Source organism: Aulonocara sp. 'chitande type north' Nkhata Bay, linkage group LG18 (assembly GCF_057382095.1).
Source record: "Aulonocara sp. 'chitande type north' Nkhata Bay isolate Kocher_YH1m ecotype deep benthic linkage group LG18, A_spYH_male_GT1.1, whole genome shotgun sequence".
NCBI lineage: Eukaryota > Metazoa > Chordata > Actinopteri > Cichliformes > Cichlidae > Aulonocara > Aulonocara sp. 'chitande type north' Nkhata Bay.
The window spans coordinates 31,637,663-31,651,091 of NC_141361.1; the positions used below are offsets into that span (position 1 = coordinate 31,637,663).

Here is a 13,429-nt window from a genome sequence, read left to right on the forward strand (position 1 = left end):
AAACGGCTGCAGAACCTGTTTGCCCAGCACGGGGATATTGAGTTCTATAAGATAAAGCCATAAACATGTTTGTCTGAGTCTTCTATCAAAAGTTACAGCGATTTATATGAAGTTGTACAAAAACGCTTTATTTCGCCAAGACTGTGTGTTTCTCACTGTTACATGCATTTGAATGGGAAACTCGCCTGAGACACAAAGTATAGGTTTTCATTATGTGAATAATTTTAAAATCTTAGCTCAAACGGCTGCAGAACCTGTTTGCCCAGCACGGGGATATTGAGTTCTATAAGATAAAGCCATAAACATGTTTGTCTGAGTCTTCTATCAAAAGTTACAGCGATTTATATGAAGTTGTACAAAAACGCTTTATTTCGCCAAGACAATGCGTTTCTCACTGTTACATGCATTTGAATGGGGAACTCGACCGAAACAAAGTATAGGTTTTCATTATGTGAATAACTTGGAAATCTTAGTTCAAACAGCTGCAGAACCTGTTTGCCCAGCACGGGGATATTGAGTTCTATAAGATAAAGCCATAAACATGTTTGTCTGAGTCTTCTATCAAAAGTTACAGCGATTTATATGAAGTTGTACAAAAACGCTTTATTTCGCCAAGACTGTGTGTTTCTCACTGTTACATGCATTTGAATGGGAAACTCGCCTGAGACACAAAGTATAGGTTTTCATTATGTGAATAATTTTAAAATCTTAGCTCAAACGGCTGCAGAACCTGTTTGCCCAGCACGGGGATATTGAGTTCTATAAGATAAAGCCATAAACATGTTTGTCTGAGTCTTCTATCAAAAGTTACAGCGATTTATATGAAGTTGTACAAAAATGCTTTATTTCGCCAAGACAGTGCGTTTCTCACTGTTACATGCATTTGAATGGGAAACTCGCCTGAGACACAAAGTATAGGTTTTCATTATGTGAATAATTTTAAAATCTTAGCTCAAACGGCTGCAAAACCTGTTCTGTTTGCCCAGCACGGGGATATTGAGTTCTATAAGATAAAGCCATAAACATGTTTGTCTGAGTCTTCTATCAAAAGTTACAGCGATTTATATGAAGTTGTTCAAAAACGCTTTATTTCGCCAAGACAATGCGTTTCTCACTGTTACACGCATTTGAATGGGAAACTCGCCTGAAACAAAGTATAGGTTTTCATTATGTGAATAATTTTAAAATCTTAGCTCAAACGGCTGCAAAACCTGTTTTCCTAGCACGGGGATATTGAGTTCTATAAGATAAAGCCATAAACATGTTTGTCTGAGTCTTCTATCAAAGGTTACAGCGATTTATATGAAGTTGTACAAAAACGCTTTTCAAGACAGTGGGTTTTAGAGTCTTCATCATTAAATCTCTGGTTGCTTCATTTTTCTATCCTATATCAGATATTTTAAAGGTTAGCTTAGGTAAAGTTCCATTCTCATGGTGAGGCAAAGTGCTTTATTTGTGTGTGCGCGCCTGTCATGAACGGCTATAAAAGGCCTATAATTAAAGAACAAAGCGGGGTTTGAGTTCGAGTTGCGGCAGACTGTCACTACTTGTAAATGGAACGCAGCCTTCCTACGGCGGACAGCTAATAACAGGAATCGGACGCGGTCCAGCCAAGTCCACAGCAACCACCATAGCAACCGCCTAGCATGACCTTAAAAACATATTCTGTCTTCATAACTATCAAAATCGTGAAATGATTTGCAAAGTGTGAAAGTGTTACAGCTGCAGAGAGCTATGGCGGTATCTATGGAAGCTGTTTACATAGCTAATAATATACGATGTAACCATGGAGACAGTCAGTCACTTGAGCTAGCGGTGCATGTTTACTACAGTGAATAAGGTGATTGAGTGCACAGCGTCCACACTCTGCAGGGGGTAAAGACATTACTTCAATATTATTTTATATTGATATATATTAGCCTTCTGTTGACCATCACCTCAGGTTCACCATTACAGTTTCAGATTACAGATGCACACTGTCTAAACACATTCAAAAACTCATGTCTCAGAAATAAGCACAGCTGTTCATGTTTGTCATTAGAGTTTTATTTGTAAGAAAATTATGAACTTCATATTGTGCATTAAATAAAAGAACATTTCACAACTCTGAGTCAACAGAAACAGGTAACAGAAATGTCTCTAATGTGTACAGTGTAGTGTAAGCATTAAAAGATCATAAAGGAAAAACTAACATTTATGTGAAACTAATTGTAATAAAAAATGAGCAGGTGCTTTATAGATTTAAAAGAAAGAATCTGAAAACAACACTTTTTTGGTCTAAGTGATCAAAGTAGAAAACAGAACTGATGTTCAAGAACAAACCGTAGCTGCACTAATATTACACATCTCGATCGTTGTACTGAACAGACATGTTGCTTTTAAAACCACATGCAGTGTGTGACCATGACTGTTCACTGAGACCATGAACGCCACTTCGCTGAAGCATTCTTCTTCTTCTTCTTGCCATTAAATTGGAAGCAGAAGCAGCACGAGCTGATTTGATCTACTGAAAGGAAAAAGCAGAACATCTGAGTTGAAACCAGTCAGCTGAAATCATTAAGACAGGAACAAATTCAATGCAGTGTCTCAAGTGGCTTAGCCTGTTACAACTGTTGATACAAGCTAAATACGGTTAACACACAGTGTCAGGGAGCTCCAGTGTGGGAACTAGTGGCTTTAGGTTTGTAGTCATTTAACTTTCATCCATTCATTTAATTCAGGAGGAAGAAATGCCAGGTTGGTGCAGGCTGGTTACATGCATTTGGTCCCATGCTGTCTTTAATTAAATGACTTGGTTCATTTTATGGCTGGGCTGTATGTGGGGTTATATCATGTTATTTGGGCAGGAGTACCTGTCCCCTGTTAGACTTAGAAAGTTTCTCCATAAGTAGAGTTTCTAACTCTTCTAGCACATCTGTGGCTGACAGCTTTTTGGTGGCTCTTTTTACCCCACACTGGTTGTGAGTGTGTAAATAGCCCCACTAGTTATTTTGGGTTGCAGTTAACTAGGGAGGAAGGGGTGGGTATGCCATGATTAGGTGAATAACAATTATATGTGATACATAAATTTCACAATGCATGCATATATCTCTATCAATTAAACCTGGCCTGAGGGCTGCCATTTTTTACATTCAGTTATTTCTCTTAGAAATGTTGGAACTAAATAATGAATGTGTTACAGTTAAAGTGAAACACTGGTCAGTGTAAATGGCTCATTGGGACACAGAAACCTTTAAATTAAACCTGATATCTAGTGTCAAACAATATCAAAGCTGTAAAAGATGTTTACATTCAGAATTTATAAAACTATGATTGTAAATAAATTCAAACAAGTGAGCTTTTCTCTTTGTGCTGAATATCAACACTGGTTTCTTAGACTGTAAGCTTTACTTTAGTGCAACCAGTTGCAGAAGCTGCCACTCCAAATGTCTTTTGATAACAAGAAAAAAATACCTTTTCAGTACACGGCCTGAAGTTCTTCTCCGACATCTTCTGCAATCGGCTTTGTCTGCTGGTTTGAAGACAATAAACCACAAAAAAGATGATTTAGTCACTTTGTCTGCGTCATGCAGCTCGAATGTGTCGTGTAACGATGTTGAATAGCCGTCGTTATCCCTCTGCTGCATCAGTAGGATTGTACTGTACAGCATCTCATTGATATGTGAGGAATGCTAATGTAACACGATAACAGACTTACATCATTAAAATATAAAGTGCAGGAGATATTTAGATATTTTTTATATTTATATTACATTTTATAGCTGACGGATTTTACTAAATAGATAGAATTTACTAAATAGCTGGATGAACATGAAAAATATGTCTATAATAACAAATGACTATGAGAGCCAGTAGAATTAATTCAGCTGGACACTCAAAAGACGTCCTTAAATGCTCTTTAAGTGGCAGAACAGATGAACAAACAGTTAATCGCTTACTTGAGATGAAATCTGCTCAGCTACTTTGAAAACAGCTTCTAACTGGTTCCTCCTTTAACAGGATGACTGCTCAGGGGTAAGGCCATCATGCAATCCAGCAACCTTTATGGTTCTGCTTTGATTCACCAGGAACTATTAGGGAAACCTTCCAGCGCCTCCTGTGAAAGACACAGGCATAAACACACAAACATTTATTAACATGTTCCACAGTGTTCCAGTTTGATTTTCTTATCCTGTGGACAACAACGTACATGGATGCAGGTTTATTGTTAACTTTTGTAAGGTTTATTTAATGAACATATCCAGCTGCAGCTCCACTGTGATCCTGAACTGGATAAGCACTTAAGAAAATGTGTCAATAAATGGACAAACATCAACTTACTATATTTATCCAAACAGACGGGACCAATAATGCTTCGCTGAGTTAGAGACTTTAACAGACTCTTCTATGTAAGAATGTCTCGTGCTGATATACCTGCAAACTTGACAACAAAGGTTTTTCAGACTACATGTAGCTGTCCTCTATGTCAGCTAACACATTTACATTTATGTCACACTTATTTCTGCTTTCCCATTTTATAATTATTACTTACATTTTGATTAGATACCTTGAGTTTGTAAATGATCAGATTACATAATTGGAATACAATGTATCCAATTCAGGGTTGCGGGAGGATGAAGCCTATCCCAGCTGATACAGGACAAAGACAGGCTGCCAGTTTATTGCAGGGCTAATACAATATGTGTAACAGAAAATCCACTTAAATGTTTGATATTTCTTATAATAATCATAATTATGACTATTATTTAAAGGTTTCTTCATAAATACATTTTGATTTTTTATAACCCCTAAAATATAAACCTGAGCTGTTTCAGATTCTGACCTCTGACCTCAGTGACCTGGCTGTGTCCTCACTGCAGCTCCCTCTTGGAAGTACGTCTGCTTCTTGTCTTCCCCCAGTGTTGACCGCCTGATATCAAGATATCACGTACTGTAACTGAGGAACAAAAAAGGACAAACACTTGCCTTCATTTAAAAGTACATTCATACAGAGATAATCTATGGAAACACACTAGTTCACAGTTTGGGAGGAACCAGTTCCTGTGAAACATTTCTGTATATGAACATCATGTGGAGAATGAATGAAATGAGTTCTTCAGGTGACTCAGCAGTCCCACACTGACAAATGAAATCTAGTTAAACTATTAAGCATATTTGCTCTTCTGAAATCTGTGTTAAACAACAACAAACATAAATTAGTAACAAAAACTACAGCTGAGTATAGGCTTTACAAACCACCAGCAGCCATAATGCTAAATTTTAATCTTCAAATGTTTCTGAGCTGTCTTCAACCTGCTTTTAGCACATTAAAGTCTCAATAAATAAAGTCAATGCAGACTCAATCCTAAATGTTCAGCACACAGAGACACAGAGGTACTGTTTAAAGTTTAGTGTTAACTTGAGTCACTGATCATTCACAGTATTACAGAGTCTGGCAGTCTTTGCATGATGTCCACGTCACTGTAAGTTTCTAGCTGACTCTCAGGTGTGCCAGCAGGAAAGAGTAATAATAACCTGCATCCTGAGGTTTGTCATGCAGGATTAAAGGAGCCAAGCTTTGTTCACACAGCTAGGATTGTATTTTACACTGACCGTGGGTCAGTATCAACTTCAAGAAGACAGCTGTAACTGTTGATAGAAGAATCACACACACATATTTATGGCTTTGCCTTATAGAATTCAGCATCTCAGTGCTCAGGAAATAGGTTTTGCAGCTGTTTGAGCTAAGATTTTCAAGTTATTCACAAATTAAAACCTATACTTTGTGTCGGGCAAGAACTAAATTCAAATGCATGTAACAGTGAGAAACGCACTGTCTTGGCAAAGTAAAGCGTTTCTCATCAACTTCATAGAGCTTGCTGTAACTTTTGATAGAAGACTCAGACAAACATATTCATGGCTTTATCTTATAGACTTCAATATCCCCCCAATGTGTGTGTGAGTCTTCTCTCAAAATTTACAGCTGTCTTTATGAAGTTTATGGAAAAACGCTTTATTTCACCACGTTAGTGCGTTTCTCGCTATTACATGCATTTGAATGGAGTTCTCGCCCGACACAAAGTATAGGTTTTCAATTTGTGAATAACTTGAAAATCTTAGCTCAAACAGCTGCAAAACCTATTTCCTCAGCACGGAGATGCTGAATTCTATAAGGCAAAGCCATAAATATGTGTGTGTGTGAGTCCTCTATCAAAAGTTACAGCTGTCTTCATGAAGTTGATACTGACCCAGGGTCAGTGTAAAATACAAGTTATTCACATAATGAAAACGTATACTTTGTTTCGTGCAAGAACTCCATTCAAATGCATGTAATAGTCAGAAATGCACTGTCTCGGCGAAATGAAGCCTTTTTGTCCAACTTCATGAAGTTAGCTGTAACTTTTGATAAAAGGCTCAAAGCAGAGGGATAACGACGGCTATTCAACATCGTTACACGACACATTCGAGCTGCATGACGCAGACAAAGTGACTAAATCATCTTTTTTGTGGTTTATTGTCTTCAAACCAGCAGACAAAGCCGATTGCAGAAGATGTCGGAGAAGAACTTCAGGCCGTGTACTGAAAAGGTATTTTTTTCTTGTTATCAAAAGACATTTGGAGTGGCAGCTTCTGCAACTGGTTGCACTAAAGTAAAGCTTACAGTCTAAGAAACCACAGTGTTGATATTCAGCACAAAGAGAAAAGCTCACTTGTTTGAATTTATTTACAATCATAGTTTTATAAATTCTGAATGTAAACATCTTTTACAGCTTTGATATTGTTTGACACTAGATATCAGGTTTAATTTAAAGGTTTCTGTGTCCCAATGAGCCATTTACACTGACCAGTGTTTCACTTTAACTGTAACACATTCATTATTTAGTTCCAACATTTCTAAGAGAAATAACTGAATGTAAAAAATGGCAGCCCTCAGGCCAGGTTTAATTGATAGAGATATATGCATGCATTGTGAAATTTATGTATCACATATAATTGTTATTCACCTAATCATGGCATACCCACCCCTTCCTCCCTAGTTAACTGCAACCCAAAATAACTAGTGGGGCTATTTACACACTCACAACCAGTGTGGGGTAAAAAGAGCCACCAAAAAGCTGTCAGCCACAGATGTGCTAGAAGAGTTAGAAACTCTACTTATGGAGAAACTTTCTAAGTCTAACAGGGGACAGGTACTCCTGCCCAAATAACATGATATAACCCCACATACAGCCCAGCCATAAAATGAACCAAGTCATTTAATTAAAGACAGCATGGGACCAAATGCATGTAACCAGCCTGCACCAACCTGGCATTTCTTCCTCCTGAATTAAATGAATGGATGAAAGTTAAATGACTACAAACCTAAAGCCACTAGTTCCCACACTGGAGCTCCCTGACACTGTGTGTTAACCGTATTTAGCTTGTATCAACAGTTGTAACAGGCTAAGCCACTTGAGACACTGCATTGAATTTGTTCCTGTCTTAATGATTTCAGCTGACTGGTTTCAACTCAGATGTTCTGCTTTTTCCTTTCAGTAGATCAAATCAGCTCGTGCTGCTTCTGCTTCCAATTTAATGGCAAGAAGAAGAAGAAGAATGCTTCAGCGAAGTGGCGTTCATGGTCTCAGTGAACAGTCATGGTCACACACTGCATGTGGTTTTAAAAGCAACATGTCTGTTCAGTACAACGATCGAGATGTGTAATATTAGTGCAGCTACGGTTTGTTCTTGAACATCAGTTCTGTTTTCTACTTTGATCACTTAGACCAAAAAAGTGTTGTTTTCAGATTCTTTCTTTTAAATCTATAAAGCACCTGCTCATTTTTTATTACAATTAGTTTCACATAAATGTTAGTTTTTCCTTTATGATCTTTTAATGCTTACACTACACTGTACACATTAGAGACATTTCTGTTACCTGTTTCTGTTGACTCAGAGTTGTGAAATGTTCTTTTATTTAATGCACAATATGAAGTTCATAATTTTCTTACAAATAAAACTCTAATGACAAACATGAACAGCTGTGCTTATTTCTGAGACATGAGTTTTTGAATGTGTTTAGACAGTGTGCATCTGTAATCTGAAACTGTAATGGTGAACCTGAGGTGATGGTCAACAGAAGGCTAATATATATCAATATAAAATAATATTGAAGTAATGTCTTTACCCCCTGCAGAGTGTGGACGCTGTGCACTCAATCACCTTATTCACTGTAGTAAACATGCACCGCTAGCTCAAGTGACTGACTGTCTCCATGGTTACATCGTATATTATTAGCTATGTAAACAGCTTCCATAGATACCGCCATAGCTCTCTGCAGCTGTAACACTTTCACACTTTGCAAATCATTTCACGATTTTGATAGTTATGAAGACAGAATATGTTTTTAAGGTCATGCTAGGCGGTTGCTATGGTGGTTGCTGTGGACTTGGCTGGACCGCGTCCGATTCCTGTTATTAGCTGTCCGCCGTAGGAAGGCTGCGTTCCATTTACAAGTAGTGACAGTCTGCCGCAACTCGAACTCAAACCCCGCTTTGTTCTTTAATTATAGGCCTTTTATAGCCGTTCATGACAGGCGCACACACACACATAAAGCACTTTGCCTCACCATGAGAATGGAACTTTACCTAAGCTAACCTTTAAAATATCTGATATAGGATAGAAAAAATGAAGCAACCAGAGATTTAATGATGAAGACTCTGGGTTCTGTAGTGACCTGAATGACTCTTTGCATACAATTTATTGAAGAGGACTTTAGAATGCACTTTACATTTAGACTGTTGCTGTTTAATTTTTTACATTGTTGCGGTGTTATGTCATGAATAAAGTTCACCTGCTGGGGGTTTGATGGATCAGATCATCATAATCAATGGGTCCTGAGGTGGGCGGGACTGCCTCTGGTGATGTCACCATGAAGGAACAGCATCTGGCACGTGTTGCTGAAACATCCCAGTACACTGGTGTAGTTTCCTCTCCAGCTGTTTGACATTTGACACTTCAACATTAAGGGGAAGAAGAAGAAACAGTGTTAGGTCAGGTGACCACATGGTTTCTAAAGTAACTGACAGGAAGTAACCAGGCCGTTAGAAATGGATGGCATGTGTTTAGAGTTACTGGAGTTGGGTAACTCTACTTACCAAAAGCAGAAGCACACAGATGAAGGATCAGATGCTGAATGTTGCAGGAACATGCTCGTGCGGTGGTCATTCAGTGCTGCTCCGGCAGGTTAGACAGTCCAAGACTGATATACTGCCCATCTGAGAGTTTGAAAACACACATGCAAAGATTTATTTTGTATTACAGTCAAAGTTGGATGTTCATTTTTGTCCTTTAAAAATGTTTGTGTATTTGAAAGCGCTAACATTTAAGGATGACTTGGATCGTCTCCTTTAAAGGGGAGACAAGTGTATCCACTGATCCACGTCACTTTACCTGGATGATGACTCCTCTCCCCCTCACTCAGAAACGCTCCTAATATAACCAAGCAAATAAATAATATTGAAGATTTACTTACATCATTACAAAAACAGGAAAAACATCTCCCTTTGATTCTATTTCTCCATTCCTGCTGAACATCAGGCAACAAATATCTCAATAAATCACAGTAAAATGTAAAGCACATGTTTTCTCTGCTTTGTCTAACCTCTGCAGAGCCTCTGTCAAGAAAAACATATCTGTAAGCATAAAACAAATATACATTTCATAACACGTCACTGGACAAACCTCGGTCAGTTGATTTCCTCTGTGCAGTGCAGACGAACATCAGTCAGCAAGTCAAGGTGGTGAGATGGACTGGTGTCCTTTGTGACTCTGCTGGTTCTTCTGAGGAAATACCACCGTCTCTCCACACCGTCACCATCTGTGAGCACAAACTGCTGCTCTGCTCTGCCAGCATGTAGGAAATCACATATCACACACACAGGGGTGAAGAAACATTAGAACTCAACTTTGGATACTTTAGATCTAAACAGATCAAAGTAGCTCTTAGCTTCAACAATCAGTGAACAGACAAACAATGATACCATACTGATTCTGTATGAATACAATATGGTATTTTCAATACAGGTGTCAAATTAATTTACTAAAACTAATACAGATATATGTGTTTTTTTTTTTGATAAATTCGTTTGCTAAATTTAAATGTTGTATACCTATGTGGTGTGTGACTTTTGTTGCTATGATGCCAGGTCTCTCTTGGAAATGAGATTTTTAATCTCAATGAGATTTTTTACCTGGATAAATAAAGGATTAATAAAAAATTATAAGAATATATATTTTTTCATTTAACAATTGCAACTGAAAGAAATTAAATATTGAACAAAAATATATTGTCACATTTTGAGCATGCTCAGCATGCTGACAGACTTGAAGTTGCTACAGATTTTAAGAAGTGATAATTATAGGGAAAAAACTTCTCTTTTTCATCCGTTTAATCAAACATTTGATGCCTTAGATGTCTCAGTCCTATAGCATTCTGCAACTACAACTAAGCTGAAGCTTGGATTTGGCTGCAGGTGCCCTGTACATCCTTCTCAACATGTGGGTACCATTTAATCACACTTCTTCCTGAGCTTTGCTTCGTCACAAGACCAAAGGTGGCATCCCGTGTCACGGTCATATCATCATCCAGAAGAAACATTTGAAGAAACATCATGGAGAAGAAACATTTACGCGCCTCCCGGTTTTGTTTTCTGATCCTGCAAAAAGACTGAGGACAACAAAGCCCAGAGAACACGAGATACACAACATCCAACATTCAGACTCAACAGCCTCCATAAATGAAGAGCACCAGGTTGGTTCAGTTATAGTAGATGTCATGGAATTTTTTTAATAAAGTCTGCAACACAGAAAGAGCTGTGATCATGCTATTTATTACTGTGCACAGGAGAGCAAACACACATCAAACATCACAGTTCAGTCATGTCAGCTCTGCCACTTCACGTGTCTCGCTATGAAACCTAACGGATCAATGGTTATGCTGTTTTGTGCCCTTGACGTTATCAGCACCTGTAAAGGGAGTTGTTTTCTCAAACTGCTGAAGTAAGTTCATCTAGTTTTAGAAACTTTCATTGAACAGTCTATAACAGTGTCACAACTAAGCATATGCATAAGCACTTAAATGCTTTAAATGAGAATAACATAAAATTTCTATTACAGGAGCTAGAGCCTGTCCCAGTAGTCATAGGTAGAGCACACCTGGACAGGTCACCAGTCTGTCAGAGGACTAACACAGATGCAGCCTGACTCAATCCTAAATGTTCAGCACACAGAGACACAGAGGTACCGTTTAAAGTTTAGTGTTAACTTGAGTCACTGATCATTTGCAGTATTACAGAGTCTGGCAGTCTTTGCATGATGTCCACGTCACTGTAAGTTTCTAGCTGACTCTCAGGTGTGACAGGTGTGCCAGCAGGAAAGAGTAATAATAGCCTGCATCCTGAGGTTTTTCATGCAGGATTAAAGGAGCCAGGCTTTGTTCACACAGCTAGGATTGTATTTTACACTGACCCTGGGTCAGTATAAGTATCATACAGTTTAAACGAAGCACTGAAACTTGCACATATTTATTACAGATGCACTGAAGCTAATCGAGATATTTGCTGTCAGTCTGTGGCTGCGATTAAACACTTTACTGGAAACTTTATTAACTAGTAACTTCGTCAGTCATGACAGAAGCTAATATTTCTGTGCTAACATCGTTTAAACAGTAACAGCTTTACTCCAATATAAGCTAACGTTTACACCGTAACTTTAAGCTAGCACCATAAAGACGGTAAAACACGTAATAACATCTACAAATGCATCTTAAAGCTGTTATATTAGCACTCGGTGTATTACTAACATAACCACATTAACATTATTGACACTCGCTGGTCTGACTTTTAATAGTCATTCTATAAATGCTGTCCGTTTAAACGGTCTTACCTGTACACACTGCTGTATCCACCGGATTGCAGCCAGAGTGGATTCTGGAGTCATCCCACGCTCCTGTTAGTGATCCTCCATCTGGATGGATGATAACAACCTTCTGAACAATCTAGCAGGAGATGGTCCATATCTAGGGGATATGGACTGATAACAGCCGAAGCGGGTGAATAAAGTCACCCAGTCGCTAGCTGTGCGATTACCCAGCATACACCAGCACAATATTAGGCACAGCACCACCATAGACATTTTCAGTGGTTTTGAATGCAGGACATGGTTATCTTACCTTGTAAAATGCATGACAATAAAACAGCTAACCACCATAAAATGGTATTATGTGTGTGTGTGTGTGTGTGTGTGTGTGTGTGTGTGTGTGTGTGTGTGTGTGTGTGTGTGTGTGTGAGAGAGAGAGAGAGAGAGAGAGAGAGAGAGAGAGAGAGAGAGAAAGAGAGAGAGATCAAAGGCGTGCGCTTATGTTTTTTCTTGATCAAAAGTGTGCCTCCTCTCTCTTATTGGATGTATGGTATAGCATGTTTATTCAGGTGCACCTTTGAAGTCTATGAGAATACTTTGCAGCCTGGTCTGAGTGGTCATTTCTGCACAGACACAATGAAGCGTGCACTCAGTTTAGAGGAGGCTGTTGCTGCAGTTTTGCACTCTCCACAAGCAGTGGAGATACTTCTGACAGCGAAGAAGAATTTTTGCCAGGCACCGAGGAGCTTTGCAGCTCATGTGCGGAGGAGGAGAAGGAGAAGGAGGAAGAAGAGCAGGAGGAAGATACAAGACTGGAGGATGGCCAGTAGAGATCTAAAAATGGAGAAATCATGTGGCAACCCACACACGAAGAGGTCCTGCCATTTTTTCCTCCCCCCATTTTAACCCCAGGACCAACCCATTATGCAATTCGTATAGGATCAGCAGCCCTGTGAGCACTTTCCATCTTTTTTTTGCAGAGGACATTATGCAGTTAATCCTGCATTTCACCAACCTGCAGGGGCAACAGGTCAGTAAAAGACTGGAAGGACATAGATGAGGAGTTGCAGGCTTACATGGGGCTTGTGATGCTGGCTGGCCTGTACAGGTCTCAACATGAAACGACAACAAGCCTGTGAAATGGGGAGACAGGGCTCTTCTGTTTCATGCTACCATGTCAAAAAAAAAAAAAAGATTTGAGCAAAGAAAAAAGGTTGTCTTATTGAGCACCAGGCACCGTGAGCTACAAGTCCAGGACTCTGGGAAGAGAAAGCCCCACATCATCCTGGATTATAACAAATGCAAAGGGACTGTGGATCATTTGGACCAGGTAAGCACAATTATAAGTAATTTATTTGCCAAATTGTTTACCGTTTCTCATTGTTATAACTGATAAAGTCAGATAATGTGATTATAATAGTTTTGATATGAGATGATAGTTTTAGACTATGATAGTTTTGATAGTTACAGTAAGGAGGGGGGGGGGGGGGTCCAGTTTGACGCCCACAGGCAGGAAGAATCTCTTGCTTATGGCTGTATAAATCTGTTCATG

The 13,429-nt window shown here is 38.8% G+C and overlaps 1 long non-coding RNA gene across 8 annotated transcripts; it reads right to left on the reverse strand.

Moving 5' to 3' along the window:
* Nucleotides 1-1,944: 1,944 nt before the first annotated feature.
* Nucleotides 1,945-12,224, reverse strand: LOC147308998 (uncharacterized). 8 transcript variants are annotated; one of them, XR_015126126.1, is made up of 11 exons: nt 12,191-12,205; nt 11,905-11,985; nt 10,527-10,687; nt 9,703-9,864; nt 9,342-9,450; nt 9,117-9,236; nt 8,813-8,974; nt 4,823-4,936; nt 3,939-4,096; nt 3,454-3,511; nt 1,955-2,506 (listed from the first exon to the last, which is right to left on the reverse strand). It is a non-coding gene; the product is annotated as an uncharacterized LOC147308998 (long non-coding RNA). The 8 variants fall into 8 exon arrangements; XR_015126123.1 differs by having other exon boundaries at nt 1,967-2,506; nt 11,905-12,224; XR_015126129.1 differs by lacking the exons at nt 11,905-11,985; nt 12,191-12,205 and having other exon boundaries at nt 1,945-2,506; nt 4,830-4,936; nt 10,527-11,898.
* Between the last annotated feature and the right edge of the window lie 1,205 nt (nt 12,225-13,429).